Here is a 6166-nt window from a genome sequence, read left to right as displayed (position 1 = left end):
AACATGATTGAAACAATATGCCTGGTCCTCTGATAATTAGCATGATTCACTATTCTATTAGACTCCATTGCGCAGTGACAGATAAGAGAGAAATTGCTAAGACTGCAGCAGCTGAACCTGTAACCAAGTTTGAGGTCCCTCTGGAAGCCAAGCATGCAACACAGCTTGGCTGTTGCTTATACAATACTCTCTAATGTACCACAAGGGGGGGGGAAAGGCAATATTCTTTTTTTTTTTGTCTTTTTTTTTGTCTTTTTTTTTATTCGATATATTTTTTTATTTACATTTCAAGTGATTTCCCCTTTTCTAGCCCCCCACTCCCCGAAAGTCCCATAAGCCCCCTTCTCTCCCCCTGTCCTCCCACCCACCCCTTCCCACTTCCCCGTTCTGGTTTTGCCCTATACTTCTTCACTGAGTCTTTCTAGAACAAGGGGCCACTCCTCCTTTCTTCTTGTACCTCATTTGATGTATGGATTATGTTTGGGGTATTCGAGTTTTCTAGGTTAATATCCACTTATTAGTGAGTGCATACCATGAGTCACCTTTTGAGTCTGGGTTACCTCACTTAGTATGATGTTTTCTAGCTCCATCCATTTGCCTAAGAATTTCATGAATTCATTGTTTCTAATGGCTGAATAGTACTCCATTGTGTAGATATACCACATTTTTTTGCATCCACTCTTCTGTTGAGGGATACCTGGGTTCTTTCCAGCATCTGGCAATTATAAATAGGGCTACTATGAACATAGTAGAGCATGTATCCTTATTACATGGTGGGGAATCCTCTGGGTATATGCCCAGGAGTGGTATAGCAGGATCTTCTGGAAGTGAGGTGCCCAGTTTTCAGAGGAACCGCCTGACTGATTTCCAGAGTGGATGTACCAATTTGCAACCCCACCAGCAGTGGAGGAGTGTTCCTCTTTCTCCACATCCTCTCCAACACCTGCTGTCTCCTGAATTTTTAATCTTAGCCATTCTGTCTGGTGTAAGGTGAAATCTCAGGGTTGTTTTGATTTGCATTTCCCTAATGACTAATGAAGTTGAGCATTTTTTAAGATGCTTCTCCGCCATCCGAAGTTCTTCAGGTGAGAATTCCCTGTTTAACTCTGTACCCCATTTTTTAATAGGGTTGTTTGGTTTTCTGGAGTCTAACTTCTTAAGTTCTTTATATATATTGGATATTAGTCCTCTATCTGATGTAGGATTGGTGAAGATCTTTTCCCAATTTGTTGGTTGCCGATTTGTCCTTTTGATGGTGTCCTTTGCCGTACAGAAACTTTGTAATTTTATGAGGTCCCATTTGTCAATTCTTGCTCTTAGAGCATACGCTATTGGTGTTCTGTTCAGAAATTTTCTCCCTGTACCAATGTCCTCAAGGGTCTTCCCCAGTTTCTTTTCTATTAGCTTCAGAGTGTCTGGCTTTATGTGGAGGTCCTTGATCCATTTGGATTTGAGCTTAGTACAAGGCGATAAAGATGGATCAATTCGCATTCTTCTGCATGCTGACCTCCAGTTGAACCAGCACCATTTGTTGAAAAGGCTATCTTTTTTCCATTGGATGTTTTCAGCCCCTTTGTCGAGGATCAAGTGGCCATAGGTGTGTGGGTTCATTTCTGGATCTTCAATCCTGTTCCATTGATCTGCCTGCCTGTCACTGTACCAATACCATGCAGTTTTTAACACTATTGCTCTGTAGTATTGCTTGAGGTCAGGGATACTGATTCCCCCAGATTTTCTTTTGTTGCTGAGAATAGTTTTAGCTATCCTGGGTTTTTTGTTATTCCAGATGAATTTGTTAATTGCTTTTTCTAACTCTGTGAAGAATTGAGTTGGGATTTTGATGGGTATTGCATTGAATCTGTATATTGCTTTTGGCAAAATGGCCATTTTAACTATATTGATTCTAGCGATCCATGAGCATGGGAGGTTTTCCCATTTTTTGAGGTCTTCTTCCATTTTCTTCTTCAGAGTCTTGAAGTTCTTGTTGTAAAGATCTTTCACATGTTTGGTAAGAGTCATAGCCCTGAGTGCCTCCAAAAAGAAAATGGAGAGACCATACACTAGCAGCTTAATGACACACCTAAAAGGCAATATTCTAAACCGGGTCATTGAAAACTAACATAATGAACAAGGTTAAAATGGGACACTGTAAGGAAACTCAAAAATCCTTTCTTTAATTGTGAAATTTGTATTTTGAATTTGAAAGAGAATCATTTCAGGTAAAGCTTGCTATCCTGATCTTGTGTGAGCTTCTCTGGGAAGTTAGACTCTACTCTGAAGAATTTCCCCCTCTAAGGACTTGGAGACCAGGCTGGCCTCGAACTCAGAAATCCACCTGCCTCTGCCTCCCAAGTGCTGGGATTACAAGTATGCGCCACTACGCCCGGCTTGTAGGGTGCCTCTTAATACATGATGGTACCCAGCCAACTATAGATTTAGGTAGAATTATTTATAGTTTTCTTTTGAATTATTGTAATGAAGTATTATGCACACAGAGACTACATATTCAGAGAGTTATGTGAATTGATGATCTCCAGACATGTTTGCTTTCCTATGACGATAGAACATGTATTTCTAAAAGCACCAAACCACTCATAAATAGCTGCATTTCTGCTCAAAAGCCTTAAAATCTGTGTTAATTTTTTTACGTACTGGTGATTCTGTTCCTTGTGTATGGTTGTTTGACATGTTCGGTGCTTTTTGCTTGATGTGATATAAAATTTGTACAAAGCAAATTAAGTGTGTTTTGTGATTTTAGTTGGTACTCTAATCCTCATCTCCAAACACGTTTCCAATAATATTTTTCTGCAGCTAGAGATGTTTTGTTCATCTTGAGGATGATTACTTCCTTGGAGTCTTAGACTTGACCATATGAGCCTTTTCCTTGCCATCCAGACACTAAGCTGTGGCAAGAACACCGGGAATTATTGACTAGAAGGATTCTTTGTTGTTGTCTGTGAAGCTATAACATCATAAGTAACATTAATCTGCTTGTTTCATTTGTAAAAGAGAAAGAATATTGGTCTTGATATCAAACCAGACTTGATGAAAATTGCCTGTCTTCATTAAGTATTAATCACAAATTGTGAGAAAATTAGAAGGATATAGGAAGTCATGGAAAGGGAATGCAGGTTCCTCAGGTGAACTTTTTACTCCAGAAGATACTTAAGGAAGATACTTGGAGAGGGTCAGAAGAAGGTATTTAAACATAACCAATAGAGGAAAGGTGAGGACAAGAGTCCCATAAACCACCAACACCAAACTCATTGTCAGACTCCCCACTTAGGGAGACACTAAAAGAAGTGTTTGGAGTGAATCTGTTACTTCTCTTTCTCCATGGCTTGGTCTTATGCCATTCCTGGATGTTCAGTTCTTTGTTCTTTACATGGAATGGGTTTGGCAATTCCTTAAGAAACCATATGCATCCTTGTTACAGTATTGGAGTTTTAGTCAGAATTTGAGAAGAACTCTACTCTGGATCAGTATACCTAACTGCAAATTGCTGAGAAGGAATCAGAAGTGACTAGAGTAGTCTGACACTCCCAGGGGAACTTGTTCAACCTAATCATTAATATATATGTCATCTATACTAGGAGTAAAAAGAGTAGGAGACTGGAGCTGATGGGCTTTGATCCTAACGGTAAGTGAAGATCTCTCCTGAAGAACACAAATGAGGCTTTTCAGTCACTTTTCAGTCAAGCAGTACTGCAAACTGAACCCCAAAGTACCATTTATCATCCAGGAAGGAAATGAAGGAGAGGACTGATTCCTTGTTCAGTATGCATGAGAAAGGCCCATTGGGAGGGTCATCTCTATGTTTAATCACTAAATTCATGCTTAGCCCTTGGGCCTTTGCACTGTGACATAGGCAAGCATAGTTATCCCATGGTAGACTTGCTAATGTAAATGAAGGGTTTTTAAGCGTCATCTCTATTTCTTGAGCCATTCTAACAAGGAGGGAATACTTGAATCTATCATGAAGTTTCCTTATGTAGAGACGTGAATGTCATTCCACTTGCTTTCAGTTTGATTTGAGGGGTGCCTGTAATTCAGAGGCAGATGGCTATGAGTGAGACAGAGGGGGATTTCCATATGTAGAACAGTTCACGGTGTGCTGGTATTCCAGGGCAGAAATGGCTTTAACTGTTTATCTGGAATCCACATGGCTGCTACAGGCTTGTTGTCCTCAGCTCCCTAAGAGGCTTTAATAAGAGAGGAATGAGTGTCCTCTCTTAAAACTTTGCTAACAACATCCTCACTCACAATGCACCAAATTTGCACTATCGTGTGAAAACAATAACATTTCTTTGACCTTAGATGTGTTCTCTTTTGCTTTGTATCCAAGGCTACCCTTTATCTTAGAATCTGAATTTCATTACCACTGTTAGATCTGAGTGATTCCCCACTCATTCCATGAGGCAATAATTGACCAACTTAAGAGTTTGTCCATTAACTTACAGAAAAATATTTATTGAAGCCCTATATGTGAAAAGCACTAAATCCTCAGGTATTACAGGGATATAGTTAATAACTTTTTATAACATATTGGAAAAGGTTGACATAAGTTCTTACAGGACAGTTGCTGATACATGTGTATTACAGCACTGAATATTGCTTTTATTAGCTTTCTTCTTTAAATGGTAGTTTAACTTAAGTTATGCTTAGGCAAATCAGGAAAAAGATTTTAAGATATTTAATAAAGCAAGCAAATTGATAATTTAAGTAATGTGGGCCTTGAAGCTTACTGTTAAGACTTAGTGGATCTTAGAGAGTAAATCAGCTCTTTAAAGAAATTAAATCCTATTTTTAAAACTGGGTTATTTCAAAGTAAACTATCAACATACAATTTAGAAAAGAGAGATTAAATATTGCATGATTTTAGTTTTATATATGTAATATTCAGTTAGTTGTAACACATGAGAAAGAAAATGTTCAGTTTATTGAATCTCTGAAGTATCTTGACCCTGGATCAAATGAGGAAGGGTCATGTACATACATGAAATGTTCTATAAACCTCCCCATTCACATGAATTCTATGTAAAATATCTGAAATGGGTAATGATATTATAGAAGGAAAGTTCTACCGTCTTCTGTTTAGAAGTTGGAGAACTAGAGATTCCACAGATATAAGACAAATTTAAAGTCCTAAAGCCTAAAGGACAGGGAATCTGGTGAAAATCTCTAACTCTTACAGACCAAAACCCAGAAGCACAGAATCCAATGGTAGAAAAGACAGAGTTCTTATGAAATTTACTAAGGTCATTTATTCAAGCATTCTAGGAAAAGAAGGAAAATATACTTCACAGGAGCAACAGTAATAGAATATCATCAGGTACATCATCTTTCAATTAGCCTATGGGTAGGAAAGGAGAGGAAAAGAGGAAAATATGGAAAGAATCCTTGAAGTTTAAGGGAGTATCTAGGCAGGTTTTCTGAGATTGGGTGAGACTCCTCAATTCAAATTAAATAAAATATTAATCACTGGGAACTAAGAATTATTAGGAATTTCACCAGGCTCAAACACAACTGCAGAAGGAAGTTAAAAACTTCAGGGTGAAGGGACTTAAAAACAAGAACTGAGTGGACACATTTTCAAATACATGGATGACAAGCCCAGGACAAAGACAGAAGGTAGAAGCAGATTAACCTTAATATGATTAGAATTATAACGTGGTTTGCTCAAGAAGAAAGGAAAATGTGTGAAATGATGCTTTCTTTTCATTTTTCATTTGCTCATACTTTCAGTGCATTTAATGATATCCAGCCACATCTGTGAGCCTTGCAACGAACACAAACATTCTCTTATGGAAACACCCTTGTAGGCACAACCAGAAACAATATTTCACTAACACTGGGCCATATTGACTCATGAATTTCAATCATCATATAATGCAACTCTGTAAAAGCCAGAATGTTTGCTAAAATACTTGCTCTGAACTTTCTAGTAATTCTGGTTCAGGTTTAAAGTTACAGCTTGGTGCATGACAGAACTTGAACAAGTCTCCCCACACCCTTTCTTCCATTTTAAAACTCGGTCCATACCAGGCATGGTTTGTTAACATAGGTAATAATGCTTAGTAATTATATTAATATACATCTTAACTGGATATCAAATAATTTACTATGAACATGATAGAAAATATTGCAGCTACAAAAAAATTACTTC

This window comes from Apodemus sylvaticus, chromosome 4 (assembly GCF_947179515.1).
Source record: "Apodemus sylvaticus chromosome 4, mApoSyl1.1, whole genome shotgun sequence".
NCBI lineage: Eukaryota > Metazoa > Chordata > Mammalia > Rodentia > Muridae > Apodemus > Apodemus sylvaticus.
This window is presented reverse-complemented; position numbering follows the sequence as displayed.